This window comes from Protopterus annectens, chromosome 8.part1 (assembly GCF_019279795.1).
Source record: "Protopterus annectens isolate FY-2018-M chromosome 8.part1, PAN1.0, whole genome shotgun sequence".
Classification (NCBI taxonomy): domain Eukaryota; kingdom Metazoa; phylum Chordata; order Ceratodontiformes; family Protopteridae; genus Protopterus; species Protopterus annectens.
The window spans coordinates 279,363,827-279,382,699 of NC_056742.1; the positions used below are offsets into that span (position 1 = coordinate 279,363,827).

The following is an 18,873-nucleotide window of genomic DNA, read 5'->3' on the forward strand; positions in this document are numbered from 1 at the left end:
TAGTGGCTGTAGCCCTTGTAGAATGAGATCTTATGTTCTGTGGAATTGGTTTTCCATGGTAGGAGTAACAGAATCTTATGCAATTTCCTATCCATTTGGAGATTGTCTGTTTGGAAATTGCTTTTCCTTCCCTTCCTGTTGCATAGGCTACAAAAAGCTGGTCAGTTTTTCTGTTACTTTTGGTTCTGTCCAGGTAGTAGCGTAACTGTCTATGTACATCCAAGGTATGCAGCATTCTTTCACCTCTGTTTTGTGGATTGGGAAAGAAGGTAGGTAGGTGGATTGCCTGGTTTAAAGACACTCTGGATACCACCTTAGGCATAAATGTAGGATTAGTTCTCATGGACACCCTATCTTGATGAAAGATTAGGAAGGGTTGCACTGCCATTAAGGCCTGTAGTTCCGAAACCCTCCTTGCTGAAGTAATAGCCAGTAGGAAAGCAGTTTTCCATGACAGGTGTTGTAGATCTGCTGTTGCTGCTGGTTCAAACGGAGGGAGTGTTAACTTTTCTAGTACAAAGTTCAAGTCCCATGCTGGTAATGGTGGTTTCCTAGGAGGTTTTACATTCTTGACCCCTCTGAGGAACTGCCAGAGTAGAGGATGTGAAAAGACAGGAGGATCAAAGCTGTATTCTGCTGAAATAGCTGATGCATGTATCTTGATGGAGGAATAGGACAGGCCTGTATGTAGAAGCTCTGCCAAGTACTCCAGAATGTTAGCAATATCTATGTTCGACACATCTTTTCCTCTTTCAGTACTCCAAATGACGAACCTTTTCCATTTTCCTGCATAGTTCCTTCTTGTTGAAGGTCTGCGGGCTTCAAGGATAATGTCTTTAACCCTTTGGGAAAGGTCTGGGTTAGTTGCTGCTATGTGATGTTCCAGGCAGTCAGTTGCAAGGTTTTTAGGTTGGGATGTATGATGTTGAAGTTGTTCTGAGTTAACATCAGAGGCATCAGGGGTATTGACCACATTTTCTCCCGAGACATGCTCCTCAGCAATGGGTACCAGTGTTGTCTTGGCCAGTTCGAGCTATCAGAATTATCCTTGGACGTTCCTCTTTGATTTTCAGTAGTACCTTGTGCATCAAGGGAAGAGGTGGAAATGCATATGCTGTCAGGCCTTTCCAGCTGAAGGATAGAGAGTCCACCTTCCATGCAAGTGGGTGGGATGTCCTTGTGCAGAATTTTTTGAGCTGGTGATTGAGTGGGGAAGCGAATAGATCTATTTGTGGCATTCCCCATTTCTTTGTGATGGCCTTGAAGATGTCCGGGTGTAGCATCCATTCGTGAGCATCCGAGGTGGTTCTGCTTAAAATGTCTGCTAGTGTGTTGTCTTTTCCCGGTACAAATATTGCCTGTAACTGGATGTTGTAGCTGAGAGCCAGATTCCAAAGGTCCAAAGTCATTCTGCATAGGGGGTATGAATGAGTGCCTCCCTGTTTGTTGATGTACCACATGACTGTGGTGTTGTCTGTCCTTATCATCAAATGGCCTTCTTTGAGGAATGGTCTGAATTTTTGGATTGCCAGTTTTACTGCCAGCATTTCTTTTTGGTTTATGTGCAGGTGCAGCTGGTCCTGAGTCCACAGTCCTTGTACGCATTTGTCCAGCATGTGCGCCCCCCATCCTAGGTCTGAGGCGTCCGTTGTGATGGTTTGGCTTGCTCGAAAGTTGTGGAAGGGTAAGCCTGGGTTTGACTGGCATGCTTGAGCCCACCATAGGAACTCCTGTTTTAGGCATGGGATTAGTGGTATTTCTGTTTCTAAGCTGTGCCTGTGTTGAGACCATAAATTCTTTAGGTACCACTGTAACTTTCTCATATGCAGTCTGGCATGTGGGACCAAGATTATGCATGATGCCATGAAGCCCAAGGCCTGCAGAACTTTTCTTGCTGTTAGTTTGTTCTGCTTTGTTAATGCCAAGAAGTAAAGAGGAGCTCTTTTGTTTTTCTGCAGTTAGGAATGCCATTTGTTTTACTGTGTCCAATTCAGCCCAAGAAAGTTCTTGTTTGGGATGGTATCAGCCTTGACTTTTGTAAATTGACTGTGTATCCCAGGGCTTGTAGCAAGTAAATGACCCTTTGTAAATCTGTTGTCAGCTTGCTTTTGTTGTCCGCTTGTAACAGGCAGTCGTCCAGGTATGGATAAATTTGGATTCCCTGTACTCTGCAGTGAGCGATTACTGATGCCAGGCATTTTGTGAATACTCTGGGCGCAGTAGATAAGCCAAAGGGCAATGCTGAGAATTGATAATGCTCTGATCCTGCAAGAAATCTGAGGTATCTTCTGCAATTTGGTCGAATGGGGACGTGCAGGTATGCCTCCTTGAGATCTAGAGTTACCAGCCAACACTCCTTGCCCAGCATGGGAAGAAGTTACTGTAGGGTCAGCATTTTGAATTTTGGGACAATGATGTATGTGTTTAAGATGGACAGGTCGAGAATAGGTCTCCAGTTTTTCTCTTTTCTTGGCACTAGGAAGAGTCTGGAGTAGAAGCCTTTGCCCTGTTCTGTTATTGGTACTCTTTCCACAGCTCTCATCTTTGTTAATTCCGCTATCTGCTGCAGAGCTTCTATTTTTGATTTGGAGGCAGGTTTGGCATTCCTCTTTTACTGGTAAGGTGTGGAAGTGGAACCGGTAGCCTTGGTCTATGGTTTGCAAAATCCACTTGTCTTTTGTGATATAGTGCCAATTTTTCGAGAATAAGGCTAACTTTCCGCCTAATGGTGCTGCTATTTGCTCCCTGGTAGGCGGAGTCAGAGCCAAGTCACTGTGATTGTCCTGTTGCAGTGGCAGTGGTTGTGTCTGTGCCTCGGTTATTGCCTTGCCACTGTCGTCCTCTGTAGGCACCTCCTCTGGATTGATTTCTGCCCCTAGAGCGTCTATTCCTGCCCCTTTGGGATCTTGTGGAGTCAGGAAAGGACCAATTTTGGCAGGCCAGTTCCTGCTAAACCTTGGGGGCTGAACCTGTAAGAAATCTTTAACTGTTTGTACAGATTTTGCCTTTTCTTCCATTTTCTTCATTACCTGCTGGGCAGGTTCCCAAATAGACTGGCCTTATCCATAGGAGCATCTAATAGCTTTGCTTTAACATGATCCGGTAAGACCTGTTCTTTCAACCATGCATGCCTTCTTATGACTGTGCCAGTCATGGCTGATCTAAATGAAGCCTCCAGTGCATCATAGCCACATTTTAAGGAATGGTTACTAACCTGTTGGATGTTATTCACCATTTCTAATACATATTTCTTATCTAAAGATTCATCAGAGGACAGCTTTTTAATTAATTGATCAAGCATAAACTCTTGGTATTGGATCATGTGAAACTGACAGTTTAAAGCTCTAGCTGAGAGTGTAGCAGAGGTGTAGACTTTTTTCCCCCATCTCTCTAAGGACCTGGATTCTCTTTCAGAGGGAATAGGGTTTTTTGCTGTGGTCGAGGCTACTGCCTTAGGCCCCTGGGATATAGTTTCGGGGTCTGCAAGTGGGGCCTTGTATAGGTGGTGATGAGTGTCTGGCACCCTGTAAAATCTATCTGGTTTGGCAGGGGCTGGAGGTAAAGAATCAGGTGCAGTGCAGACATCATTAAATGCATCGTCCACAACAGGCAGAACAGGAGGTATAGCTAAGGGCCTATGTTGTGGTAAGTGCAGAAAAGTCCTAAGCCTTTTTCTTGAATCTGAGAAATCTTGTCCCTGCCATTGGAATTGTTCTCTCATGGCATGTAAGGTTTCCCCAAAGGAGAATTCCTCTGGTGGACAGGCAGCTGGAATGGATTCTTCAGCATCGGAATCTTCAAAATTGGAAAAAGGAGCCTCTGGCTGGTCTGTAATGTCTGAGTCATCCGCAGAATCATCAGAGGACACAGGCTCGGGGGGCTCTGCTCTAGGTCTCTTTTCTGGGGGCTGAGAGGCCCTGTCTGGGTGAGATTGGGATCCCCTAATTAAGGATATTAAATCTTCTGCCAGAGTAAGCATTTGTGAACTAGAAGTGGGCCTGTGTGAGGGGGGTTTAACAGGCACTGATTTAGCAGATTTGGCTGCTTTAGCCCTGGCAAAGGCCTTAATAGACATGGCTGCAGGAGGCCTAGCAGCACCACGTGCTGGGGTAGAGACATCCAAAGGGATGGTGTCTGATAAATCACTAGGAACCACAGTTGTAGGCAAAATTTCTGAGGCTGATTCAGGTAAGGTAGCAGGAGCCTCAGTAGTAGTCATGGATTCGGCTGAAAATTGACCAGTTTTCTCGGTTTCGGCTGAAACCGAGACACTCACGGCTTGCTTAACCGTGGTTTCGGCCGAAACCGCGGACCGCGAGTGTCGGTCTTTTTCTTTGCGTTTTTTAACAATTTGGGTAGTCGGAGGATCTGACGGCATAATGTACACAAAATCTGAGCCGAAAAACTGTTCAGCAAACTCCGACCGATGCCTAAGCGTTCGTCGGTTGAAGGAAGCACAGGCCGAACAGGCTGCTATGTCGTGGTCTGGGCCTAAACAAGGCAAACAGTAAGAGTGGAAATCTTTATGAGGTATTTGTTTCCCACAAGTTAAACAGTTATTGACTTTTTCTGACATCGGCTGAGGCAAGAAAGAGTCCCCAACGGGGTACTTAGCTTTTAGAAGTCTTCGAAGTAGTATTCGGTAGTAGTAATCTCTGAATCTGAGCGACCGGCACTTGCGAACAGCTTCTGCTTGCGCCACGGCAAGAAAGACTGAGGAAAATGGCGTCGGCTGATGCCTTTATACCCGAAGACCAGCAGAGATGACGTCGGGTGAAGTGCGACATCAGCCGAAGCCGGACCCGGACTTTGGAATCCGGCTGACCGAAGGGCTGCCTGACGACAGGACAACCCATTTGTTATGACTGCAGATGCATCCATGAAGGACATCTGCCACAGTCGACTCCTAGTGGCCTATTCCTCCTTGGCATTCCAGTGCTCTGCCGTGCTAAACTGTAGGACATGGATGTGGAGCAGCTCTCTACCAGTCTTGTTGATATGATGGATAATGACTATGAGTACAGATCAGGTCAGCTTGGCAGCAGATATTGGACAGTGCCCAACCAACATGGGAAGCCCATGCTAGTGATGGAGGGGTACTTATAGCACTTAGAGTGGGAGGTGCTATCCAAACGATACTGGGCATGCATCGAGCAGAGAATAAAGGCCTGTAGAGGCTGAGCTGTCACTGTTCACCATGACGATTGCGAAGAGCTGAAGAAATCCTTACCACACCAACATGGGCCTGATGCAACCAATGCACAGGTAACTGTACTGCACGCAGAACTATGGCAGAGAGCAGACCACAGCCATGATTTGCCTAGTCAGGTATTGCAGAGTGTCCTTGGAAAGGCAGCTAACAATGTGCTACAAGAGATACCTTGTCGTGTCACCCTCCATCGCAGCATTACCAGAATATGACAGAGGGCACAGGTGTCCACGTCAATACCTCCTGCAACTTTAGCAGATATTGATGTTAGCCAGTACCCACTCCACAGTGGTAACTTTCTCTGAAAAAGAAAGTCAGATGTGGATACCATTGTTCTGCTCATTACTGTGCAAAATCTGGCAGATATGTGCACCGATCAGACATAATACTTTGGGATGGCACATTCCCAACACGTGCAGATGTGTGCCACCAATTATACAAGTTACATGGATCCATTGGTACCCCCACTGCTAGCAGGACTGTTCCCCTGGTGTATTGTCTAATGATGTGGAAAACAGAGTCAGCATACAACAATATTTGTGATATGCTTAAGGGGATAGCTGCAGATCTTGGATGCACCTTATATCCAACTGCATCATGACTGATTTTGAGAAAACAGCAATCTGTGCCAGCAGTAAGGCATTCCCCAAGAGTATCCTGAAGGGTTGCCTGTTCCATTTTGCCCAGATCATTTGGGGCAAAACCACCACCTTGTGGCCCTGTATGGTACAGACACTGCATTTTCAATAGCAATCCACAAGCTGATTGCACTAGCATTCCTACCAGTGGACAATGTTGGGCCTGCATTTATGGAGACTGTCTCTACACTACCAGACTGTGCTAAGCCCATAGCAATATTTCTTGACCATCATTACATGCGTGGCCGACATAGGAAGTATGCCTCCCGCCCTCCTGCATTGCAATGATTGCCATCATCATACCCACTGAAATTCCGGAATGTTTGTGATGTCTCTGACATGGATTTTCCATGCACCAATAACCAGGTAGAAGCATGGCACAGTCAATTGAAGGTGTTACTTGGATGGCCTACAGTACAACTTCTGGACCTTATGTCTATTCTACAACAGGAACAAAACCTAATGAATAACCATAAGGAATCACTTATAGGTTCATAGGTTAGTACTAGGCTAACTGCCTTTGTGGGCCATTTTAAGCCTAGCCATTTAACCCCTTCTGAGAATCAAACCCTTGAACTTGTGTTTGTAAGGTAAACACCTTAACCATTATGCCAGTCTCCCACACTTCTCATAGGGATGCCAGTTACATCATGTAGAAAGGCTATTGTTGTAAGGGAGCATCACCTAAAATTCATCCTCCAACATAAGTGTGACTACAACAATCTGCAGGATTTCGTATGTGCTGTGGCACATTTTTACAAATTGTGATTGTATTTGCATATAGTATACACCACGTACTACACAAATCACTTCACATGTTCACATGGCTTTGCCCAATGTACACTTGTTTCACGATGCCACCTTTATGACCCCCTGACATTTGATTGCACTAGCCTATACTGCAGAAGGTTGTACCTTTCTACTCCTGGGGGACATGTGGGCTCTCTCACCGAGGGTTTCCTTCTACCACCTATGGGGAGGTCGCAGGAGGATCTTCTTTACCCACAAGGAATTGTCCACAGCCATATGTCACTGCAGCTAAAATGCCATCGAGCCATATGTCCACATCCAGCTGTCTCACAGGGGGGTGTCCCGCCACCTTGGCGCCTAAATCCTGGTCGGTCTCTTAGTGGAGGTGGTCTTATCAATCCTGACTTCTTGGGTCCTGAATGTGAATGAGCTGGCAATCCAGTGAGTTTTGAAGGGGTTTATGCCCAGCTCCAAGTTCTCTCATCTCTCACTACTCTCCCACTAGCTACCTGAGGAGCTCAGCCCAAGGTTTATTACATATCTATAAACCCAAGTCTAAATCTGGGTTTAACATATACAGCTACAAACCATCTACAGCCTTGAACAAACTCCCACTTGAGGGCAGATCTCTTATACATGGGAAAGAATTTAAAATGGCCATAAATTGTACAGTACTTTAAAAGACACTGGATCTACCACTGTTCCCAACCTCCCTGAATACATCTACCATACAAACTCCTGTCCTTCTCTTCTCTCTTACTTGTCCCTCTCAAAATCCTTCTCTAGTCTTGTTAACTTACCCCCTAAACTAAATGACTTGCCCCTTTCTTTTATCAATCTATGCTCTTCACTTTCTTCATCATCCCTTCAATATACTGCTATATTTTAGCCCACGAACATCCTATAAGTTGTCTAACTTATCTCAAGACTTGTTATACATTTATATCACAAATTTGTAACATAGAACTGCTGTCTGATTGACTTATGTCTTTCTAACATGATGTACTACTCCATGTAATCTTAAACTGCATTGGAATTGCAAATTGTTTAGATCACCTAGAGCTGCTGGCTAATGGAATTGTAAATTGTTTATATCACCTGGAGCTGCTGGCTATTAGACTATATCCTTACATTATTATGTACTACTGCATGCAATTAAACTGCATTGGAATTGTTAATTGTTTGTACCACATGGAGCTTTTCTCCCCGGGCCTCTGCTGAAAAAGGGCTTTTAGCTCATTCAGACACTCCCAGTCAACAAATGTAAAATAAAATAAATAAATAAATTCTGTAAATTTGTCAACTATGCTCTAGTAGAGTATTGTAATGCCAGGTAGTTAGTATGCACAGTTTTCCCCAGACAGGTCCAGGTAGTCAGTATGCGCAGTTTTCCCCTTACATATTGCCTTGGTGACCTTCTCAAAGAAGTCCATCAGGTTTAGTAGGCATGACCTTTCTCTGACAAAGCCAAACTGGGTTGGGTCCAGTGTATGAAGGTTGCTCAAGTCTTTGTTGATCATTTCTATTGACAATTCATTGCACAGCTTTGCATATTAGGCTAGTCAGACTGAAAGGTCTGTAGTTTCTGTGGTCAGTTGATGGTCCACCCTTGTGAAGTTGGATAACCATCTTGGTCATCCATTCTTGTGGTACAATGCTAGTTTTCAGCTACAGTTGAAAAATGACTCAAGTGGTCCTGATAGACCATGTTTCAAACTATTTAGGAGGCATCCCAAGATACTATCTGGGCCCACTAAAGCTGTGCTTTTGGCCTTGGTGAGCATCGCCAGGACCTGCTCCCTGCTAATATCTGGGGGGGGGGGGGGTTGTGCTAGTGGGTATTTCAAGGGGGGAGGGTAGGGGAGTGAGGAGTGAAGTTTGAGCTGAATCTGTCAGCCAACAAATTCACTGTGAAGCTCTGCTCAGTGAAGATGGCACCACTGACCACCAGTTTAACACACTGCTGCCTTTGAGGTCTAGAATACAGCTGTAGAAAACCTTGTGGTTGTCTTTAGCCTGAGAGACTATCTCAGCCTTGCAATTGGCCTTGCTGGACTTAAACAGTCCTTTTAGTTTAATTAGAGAGCTCCTATCACTATGGGAGTTGCTATTCCTGATTTTAGCCATGACTTTTTTCCTTTTGTTATATACCCTATTAAGGTTAGGATTCCATCAGTGCAGCTTTGTTTTGGGCTTATTTTTATTTTTATTACATTGCTATAAACTCGGGGCAGGGAGCAATGAATTTTGATAAACTATCACTTAATACTATGCAGTTTGCTTTGGAATATTTCATTACATGGTTTGCTGGAGTTACCAATTTGATTTTTATTTCAAAGAAGACAGCTTTGTGGTCCAGCCTCACCAGAACGGATGTAACGTGTGTGTGTGTGTGTGTGTGTCGGGGGGGGGGTGCAGTGCTCTCCCATATTGATGGGAACCAGGTCCAGTTTGCTTGAACCTCTGGTGGTTGTGCACAATACCTGGTCAAGGGTAACTGTGTTCATGAAGTCCAGGAATTGTTGTGCCTGAGTACGAGGCAGTGTACGTTTCCCACTCTATAGGGAGTTAAAGTCTTCCATGAATAGGGTATATGATTTAATGGTGAGTTTCTCCAGTAGGTCTAAGTATGAACTACATCTAGAGACAAAAAGGGTGGTATGGGATTTTGTTTATGGCGATTTGTATGTGGATAAATTCCAGGGCATTGCCTTATTTAAGCAAAGTAGAGTTATGCTTGCTACTAATATAGACTGAGACTCCTCTTTTTGTCCCTGTCTGTACAGCTGATGGTCTATGTGCGTGGAAGGTACTGAAGCCTTGCACTGCCAGAGTACTTTATGTGGATTTAAACCATGTCACAGTAATGGGGGTGTATGTCATTATACTGAACTAACAAAATCCCGAATTGCATTACATCAGACATGGAACATCGAATGCAAAAAAACCTGAAAGCTCAGCATTCTGAAACCAGAAACCCCAGACGTACATAGTTGGCCTTCACAAAGCTACATATCCTGAGGTCAGTGAGAAATGTGCAATAATATGAATAATGCTCCCTACGGATAACTGTGAGGCTTCCACGGCTATGGTGCGATCTCAGAGTTGGTATATATAAGTAGGGGGGTGGGCACAGCCCCCCACATTGGGGGTATGGGGGGGGCCAAAGCCCCCCACATAAGGAATAGTTTGTAGTGTTTGTGTGTTTTGTGTTGTGTACTGGAAGAATGGTTGTGTGCTGCTTTACTGGATGGTGTTGTAATGACTGAAGAGGTGTAGTTTTGTTGCTACGGTGAAGTATCAGGTTGCGCGGGTGAGTAGATGGCGAAGTGTTGCTGTTCGTAAACTCTGTTTTCGGAATTATGGGCTTTCAGAGGTTTTTGCTTTCGATGCTCCATGTTTGATGCTTTGCAATTCGAGATTTTTGTCGTTCGATGTTCTGATATAAACCCCAGTAATAGAAGAGATATCTATATTCTCCAGAATGAGGACAACTTTTAGGGTGTGGAAATTCTTGTTTAGGCCCCCAACATTCAGCAGTAATGTCTTTAGGTTTCTTTGAGTTTTATTTGCTATGTCGATAAGTTTGTCAATTTCTCATTGCCTAAAATAGTCTTAAAGAAGATGAATAAAGTTTTAGCCAATATTTGGAAACTTATTGGAGACAGGTGCAGACCATCCTTTGCAAAGCAACGTGGTCGGTTAACCATGTCATCCCATGCTGACAAATATCGAATCCCCCTGGAAAGACAGCAGAAAGTAAGCCAGTTATTGAAGTCAATCATTTTTTTGTTTGTACTGTGGCATCATCCTTGATGAAGGTAAAAAGCTGCTCAATGCAAGGCATATAGCAACCTGAGATGCATATTCAGACAGATCAACAATGTCTGTCTTCATACAAATAAGCCAACACAGAAATGGAGAAAGGTGATTCTGCAGATACGGATGACTGCAATGAGAAGTACAGAGAACAGGCAAGATGGGTCTGGAATTTATTGTAGAAAACTGGCAAAGGAATCAAGGTACTGGCACCAAATTATCAGAGAAGGAAAGGTAACAGAAATGGAAGAGGCCAAGAATACATTTGGACTGCAGTCTAGACTGCCTTCCCCATTAAGAATTAATATCAGAGTATAGGGAAGGAGAAAGGAATATGGGCATCCTAAATGAAAGGCTAGCACTGGTACAGTTTTTAGTTGAATCTAGAACAGAAGCTGCCGTTAAAGAAATAAATTAATAGGGTATATAACGTTAAGAGAAAAAGTTTTAAAACATACTGTTATTTGTCTCTTTCTCCCATCTAGCAAAATGAATATGCTATTTGCTGAAGTGTTGGTAAGAAAAGGTCATTGAACCATGTTTATTAAAGATGGGCTTTACCTATGATAGATGTAGTTTGCTTATGAACTTGAATAACATCTGTTTTCTATACTTCTGAATAAGAGTTAATTTACTGAAGCAAGCTGTGTGTCCTGGAAAATTCCAGCTACCACTGTTGAACTAAGTATTCTGTACCTTTTTGAACATTCTGTACTAACTGTGGTTTTGAGGTAAACATTCTACACTAGCTGTGGTTTTGAGGTAAAACATTCTTTTCGGAGGTAATTTGTAATCCTAGATGTTTTTCATAGCCAACTGTCAACTGACAGAAATGTAACAAAAGCTATTTTGGCTAGTGACAGGAAAGTATAAACGTTGATGTCAGTAAACAAGCTGATCAGATTGAGATCATCTTGGCCAACATGCTGCTGTAATCTGGTTAGCTCCAAATAAAGAAGTTTTTCATCACCTGAGGCAGATGTGACTTGCTTGAATTTTTCTTCTGACATATAAACTGTTAAAAAAGAAATAAATTAGTAGGGCATATAAAATATTGCATGGTATTTATAGGAATCAATCACAGAAGATTAGTAAAGATGAGGAAGAGAGACTGGATAAGCAATTCATAAAGAAACAATGGGGGAATATATGTATGGCTCCCAAACATGCAACAAAGTGTAGAAGATTTAGGATTTTTGCTTGGAAGTGTTTGCACTGGTATTTTTATACCACAAGGAGACTCCAGATAATTTTTCCTCAGGTAGAATGCAAATGCTGGAATTGTGACAGGGAAGAAAGCGGTAATTGGGAACATATTTTTTGTGAATGTTATAAGTTGGCAGACTTAAATATTCCATGAAGACTACTCTGTCAAAAATACTGGGTGAGAAAATTGATGTAATCAAGGAAATCATTTTTGACCTGTGAAACAGGATCTGAATTGCATAGACATAAGGCCTTGCTGAGTTTATATCTGGTGCCTGCCAAAAAGCAATTACTAGAAAATAGAAATCTAAGTGTAAACCAACAGTATTAGAAGTACTGAATATACTAACAGAGATAAAAGAACTGGAAGTGGGATCCTTAGCAAAGGGTAGGAGCAGATTACATAAGAAAAAACAGAACTGTGGGAACAAAACTTGCAGAATAAGTTTTGGAGGAGGAATGAGGTTTAGGGGATGGCAGGAATTGAATGAGCTAGGTAATGTTCAATTGACAATGACTGTATAGAAGATTATAAGTGATGAATAATGTTTGCATCGAAAATATGTCAATATGGTTTGCTTTTATTTATATAAATATATGATTGCCTATGTCATAAGTGATAATTGAATCAATAAAAGATGTGTTTCGTTAAAAATTTGCTAGTGGAACAAGGAGGACTTGGACTACCTAATTAAAAAAAACTTTACAGCAACACAAACAAGAAAACTATATTTTCTTCAATATGTGCAATATACTCCAAAATGGAAGAGAATGGTACAAGAACAATGAAAGGAAATGGAGAGGGAGGAATGATCTAGGGTTTTGAAGCTAAACACAGACAAGGGTCTAAGCGAGACAAGAGGAAGTGTAACTGCAAGCTTTGATATGGAATACAAGGGGGCAAGGGGCTCCAGAGAACCTATGACTAATAGGGTTGAATCTAGACAGGGACACTGTGGCAGAAGATCAGTCATCTGCAAAGAAGTGGAAATCCCTGAGGAAAGAACCAAGATACTAGCAAACAAATAGTTATATGAGATACAATAATAGCAAGAGCAAGTAAAATGTAAATTCTGTCTTTCCGACAGATACTTGCCAGCATACAGGAGACACAGAACATAAGACCAATGTAAATGAAAACAACTGGAGATACCAGTATGGATAAACTTTCTCATACAGCCTAGCTCATAAGTGGCAACAAAAATGAGATTTATGTCCAGAATGCACAAGTGCCTGACAGTCAATTACAAAAGGACTGAAAACAGTTTAAGACAGGGGTGGAATAACAATTTAGTATGGGAGAAACACAAAGGAAATATAGAAGACAACTCTTCAAGCACAAAGGCAGGTCACAAAGGCAAGAAAGTTTAGAATTTTTATTTGTGCAAATACTTCTATATACTGTACAAACAGTACGCATAATGTTTCCTTATATAAGTGGGAATGCTGGAGATGTAATTACAGGAATTTGGCAGCATATCTTTTAGGTATATAACATTAGCAATTTGAAAAAAATCTCCAAATGACTAACAACAACTGTGATGATGTGAGGTATTGCCATTTGCCATCTGTGCCAGGGTGAATACAGCAGTACAAATGTTACATATGCCGGCAAAGTTAGTTCGAGTTTTTTAAAGAGTTTTGTGTCATTTGATGATTGCACTGATAGGTTCATAGGTAGGTAACTAGGCTATCTGCCCTAGGGCATTTATAAGTCTAGCCAGAATGTGTTTGCTTTAGCCTCCCTTTTAGACTAGATTCCTCAGCCTCTGTCCAGCAGGGCCATAGAAGTGATCCCAGGATCAAATTTACGATTTCCCATCCACTCATCAAGATTTCTCTTGAAGAGGGTCTGTGAGGGGCTGTGCCTAACATGGACTGGGATCCTATTCCAGAGTGCGGGAAGCCTTTGGGATATGAATCTATCCCTCCAGCATGTCCTATTTATTGTTGTGCTTAGGTTTAAATCCCTGGAGCATGTAGCTCTAATGGATCTGGTTTTCTTGAGGTGGAGCATGTCCAAAAATTCCGGCTCAGACATGGCCTTGTACGTCAGGCAGAGATTGCCTCCGAGTAGGCGGTAAGCAACTGAGTAGAGCTGGAGTTTCTTTAGTCGAGCTGCATAGGGCATCTGTTTGAGGCCCACGATCCTCTTGGTGAGGTATTTTTGAGGTCTCTACAGCTGTTGCAGGTGTCGGGTAAGGTACATCCCAAATGGGGCATTGTACTCAATTATGGGCCTGATGAGCGATGAGTAGAGGGGCACAATGACCTTTCTTGATCTAGATGTGAACCCTTTCGTGATTAGGTGGGCTATATAGAAGGTTTTTCTAACCACTTTGGCAATGTGATTGTCAAAGGAGAGGTTACTATCTACTTGGGTCCCCAGATCCCCAATTACTTCTTCCGTAATTAGTGGATTACCTTCTATTTGGTAGTTTGTGGGCACTTTGTTTTTCCCAAAGGAGATGACTATGCATTTTTTTGCATTTAGCTTGAGGCCATGGTTCTGACACCAGGTATCCGTCTCCGTAAGGCCCTTCTGGAGAATGCTTGTGTCAGCTGGAGAGTCGATTATGGCTCCCAGTTTGCAATCATTTGTGAACTTGGTCAGCCACAGTCCTCCCGTGTTTGCCTATACCAAACAAGAGGGGTCCCAGGACTGATCCCTGTGGGATACCACTTGTAACTGGTTTAGAGTCGGACATGGCACCCGCGACTCTGACCATGTGAGTTCTATCCCTGAGCCAGTTTGCAACCCATCTTGTGACATATTGGTTGATATTTAAGCTGGTAAGCGTATTTATGATGCCAGAGTGGGGTATTGTGTCGAAGGCCTTTGCGAGGTCTAGGTAGGCTGTGTTACCTTTCCCTCATATAAAGCTTTGGTAACGGTTTTGAAGAAGTCAACTAGGTTTAAGAGGCAAGATCTGCCCTTAAAGCTGAATTGGGTGGGGTCCAGTGTTTGGAGGTTCCCCATGTCTTTGTTTATGAGATCCATGATGATGCAGTCCATAGCCTTGCAGACCAGGCTAGTCAGGCTTACAGGGCGATAGTTCCAGGGATCTGTTGTGGCGCCACCTTTATGGAGCGGGATCACTGTTGCTGCACGCCATTCTTTGGGTACATAACCTGTGGTAAGGCTGAGTTGGAACAGTGAATTTATGTGAGGGCTTAGTTCATTTTTCGAGCTTATGTAAGACGCAGCCCAGGATACCATCCGGTCCTATTGATGCTATGTTTTTTTACTTTGGAAAGGGCTGCTTTCACCTGTGTGTCTGTGATGTCTGGGGGACTACATTCTTCTGGGATAGACACAGGCCCTTTTGGGGGGAAGGGGGGGTAAAGTTTGCACTGAACCTGTCCACCAGGATGTTGGCAATGTCAGTGGGTTCAGTGTATTTTGTGCCATTTTGCACCAGCTCAGAGCAGATCTGAGAGCTGCCACCCAGATTCTTGACGTAGCTAAAGAACGCCTTGTGATTATCTTTAGAGTCTTTGGCGATTTTTCTTTCAAAGCTGGCCTTTGATGATTTTATGAGGGATCGAAGTTTCTTGCTAGTACTGATCAAGGATGCCTTCCCTTTTTGGGATTTTGCCTTTTCATGTAATAGTTTCCTCCTTCTGTTGTATAGCTTATTTATGGCCGGGGTCCACCAGACTGGTCTCCTGCTTTTGGAGGAGCGAGTCTTGGTTTTACTTGGGATGGCACGATCCATGCATTCCTGTAGGTGCTCATATAGTGCATTTGTAAAGGATTCTGCAGTTTGGGTAGCATTTTCCATTAGCCCGGGGGCTTTGAAACTTTCCACCTCAGTCTTGAGAAGTGTGAAGTTTGCTTTTGAGAAATTTTTCACAGTGGTTTCCTTGGCTAGGGGTGGGGTTGGGATGTGAATGTCCATTGTGATAAGTTTATGGTCTGATCTTACCAACGAGGGATTTACCTCTGGTGTGGAACATTGAGCCCCTATGTTGGTGATGACCAAGTCCAATATGTTGTCCCCTCTTGTTGGAGTGGTGATCAGTTGTTCCATGGCATTTGAGTTTATAAACTCCAGGAACCATTGCGTAAAAGAGTTGGGACTTGAGTAGTTTTCCCAGTCAATGTTTGGGTAGTTAAAATCTCCCAATATCATGGTGTTTGGTGAGACCTTCATATTCTACAGTGTTCTCAAGAATGCAGAGTGGGGGTCCTGAGACAAGGTGGGAGATCTGTAGCAGGCTATGAATTGAAAAGCAGTTTTACCTACTGTTAGTTGCACATGGATGGTGTCCGCTGCCTCGTGCAGTGCCACTAACCTGGAGGTGTGGTTATCCCTGATGAAAATGGATACTCCCCCGCCTTTAGTATTCCAGTCTGAGTTCTGAGGCCGAAAAGAATGGTACGAGTTGAATCCTGGTAGTGCTGGGGTACTCTCTGGTGTCTTGAACCAGGTTTCTGTTACTGCACAGATATCAATTTTCTCCATACTGAGGAGTGCCTCGAGTGCATGCATCTTGAGGTTTAGACTTCTGGCATTGAGTAGCGTTACCCTTAGTTTTTTTGTTTCTGGTATTGTCTATGGAGGTGGGTTTGTCTTTTGAGCCTTGCCTAAAAAAGGCACTATGGGGGTGACAAGAGCCTTAGCCAGTATTCGAAAGCCTAAGGGTGACAGGTGCAAGCCGTCTCTGGCGAAGCAACGTGGCTTGTCGAGCATGTCACCCCAGGCTGACACTGGATCCCCTTTGAATGACACCAATAGCTTAGCCAATTGTTAAAATTGATCATTTTGTCTTTATACTGTGGCATCATTCTTGGTGAGGGCAATATGCTACTCAGGGTCAGGGTCATACCAGCCTGGGCTACATGATCGGAGAGCTCCTCTATGTCTCTTTTCATGTAGTCCAGGGAGGTACATCTCAGGTCATTCACACCAACATGGACAATGACAGAGTCATATCTGTACCTGCTGTGGAATGACCTGAGTGCCTGTGTTATGTGGCGGATCCTGGCTCCCGACAGGCAGCTTACAATGACCTTCTCCTTGTTCAGTCTGGTGAGTGGGACGTCAGTATGCCCGATAACAGAGCCTCCAATTACTAGTGTATTAGGTGTGTTATTTAGCCTTAGGGGCTGCGACTGTGTGGCACAGTGACTTAGTGAAGTATGTGATACGTGAAAGTTGTTGTGGGGTAGCGGTTGCTTGGATGGCTGCTTTGGAGGTCTCTGTTGCTTTGGCAGATTTTTATTTAGACCCTCTTGAGTATGTTTTTGTGAGTTTATGTGTCTTGTTTGCTGGTAGGTTTGGTCTATGTGAGACTGGTTGTGTGGTGCGAGTGGTTTCCTTTTCCTCCTGACTGACTGTGCCAGCCTCCAGTTTGGCTGTATAGTTGCATCTCTCACAAATATTTTAGTTTGTTGGAAGAAGGAGAGGGTTGTCTGTCTATATAAGACAACTGTAACATTGCCTCAAGACTCCCAGATTCACCAGCTGGACTGGACAGTATACCTGAAACTGTACTTTGGACATGACTGGATAGTTTAAAGAACTGGTTTATTGATTATCCGGAATGGAAGAATAGGGAAACTTGTACTTCTGGATACTATAAGGGGGTGTTTTGCTAAAGTTTGTTAGTGCTTACTGAGAAATTTGAGCAAGTGCTGGGCTGTAGAATGAAGGTTGAGTGCTTATACTTTGAGAGTTTGACTAGTTCTAAGAGAAAAATTAAAGAGTAGACATTGTGGAGCCGGGAATTGTTAAAAGCTGCTTAAATGGTGCTGCGTGACATTGCTCAATGCGCAAAACCACGCAAATGTGGGTTTTAAGGCATGGAACTTGAAAGAGATAGGAATTAGCCCAAAACGGCCAATAAGCTACTAGTTGCTGGGCTGAGACCACTCCCCCAAGTACAGATAGGCTGCTCAAAGCTCCCCACTCTCACTGGTGAACAGAGAAGCTTCCTCCTATCCAAGTAAGGATACGGGCAACACAGGAACTACACCACAGCCCAGAATTCAGCAAAACATGATATCTGGACTATTCTAGTTCAGAAATGGTGGGAAACAAGGATATTTTTTTTTTTTTTTTTTTTTTAGCAGAACTGTAACTCAACAGAAAATGCTGTAAATGCTTTAAACAGGCTAGCGCACTTGAACGTGTAGCCTACAATAGTTAAACAACACAAAAATGACTTTTAGAAGTGCAAAAACAGTAAAATGCAAAAACAAAGCTTTTTCAGTTCTTAGAGTAGCTAAAAACTCGCTTTTCAGCGAGAATATGCAGTCTCAAGTAGAAAGGCAGAGAAAAAATACTTAATCAGTTTAAAGTCTCTCTTTTCATCTCTCTGCTGCTTGTAACCCTCTGCAGGACCACAAGGAGCTGTGCTGAGGCTGAAACAAGTGCAAAACAGTGCAAATGCGGGTTTTAAGGCAGGGAACTTGAAAGAGATAGGAATTAGCCCAAAACGGCCAATAGCTACTAGTTGCTGGGCTGAGACCACTCCTCCGGGGACAAATAGGCTGCTGAAAGTTCCCCACTCTCACTGTGAACAGAGAAGCTTCCTCCTATCCAAGTAAGGATATGGGCAACACAGGAACTATACCACAGCCCGGAATTCAGCAAAACCTGATATCTGGACTACTCTAGTTCAGAAAAGGCGGGGAAACAAGGATTTTTTGTTGTTTTTTTTTTCTTTTTTTTAGCAGAACAACAGTAACTCAACAAAAAATGCTGTAAATGCTTTAAACAGGCTAGCACACTTGAGCATGTAGCCTACAACAGTTAAACAACACAAAAATGACTTTTAGAAGTGCAAAAACAGTAAAATGCAAGAACAAAGCTTTTTCAGTTCTTAGAGTAGCTAGAAACTCACTTTTCATTGAGAATATGCAGTCACAAGTAGAAAGGCAGAGAAAATCAGTTTAAAGTCTCTCTTTTAGTCTCTCTGCTGCTTGTAACCCTCTGCAGGACCACGAGGAGCTGTGCTGAGGCTGAAACAGATGCTGATTTGTACAGATGCTTGTGTTAAAATCTATCAACTATTTGTTATAATTGACTGGATGTATGTATGTTTAAACTGAATTTTGGAAGGCAAGAGTTGAAGTTTTTGAAATTGTTCTATAGCTTTCAGATACTGCAACAGATCTTAGCAAAACTCTTGAGTGTGTATTGTACCAGAGTCGGATAATCAAATGTGATGTCGTTCTATAACCAGCACTGAGAGAATGGAATTCTCATAGCAGTTTGTTTTGTTTTCTTTGGAACCTGATAT

At 43.1% G+C, this 18,873-nt stretch overlaps 1 protein-coding gene across 1 annotated transcript in view; it reads right to left on the minus strand.

Moving 5' to 3' along the window:
* The window catches only part of NUDT19 (nudix hydrolase 19), a 135,126-nt gene that overhangs the window by 47,225 nt on the left and 69,028 nt on the right, over positions 1-18,873 (minus strand). The window lies entirely within an intron of this gene.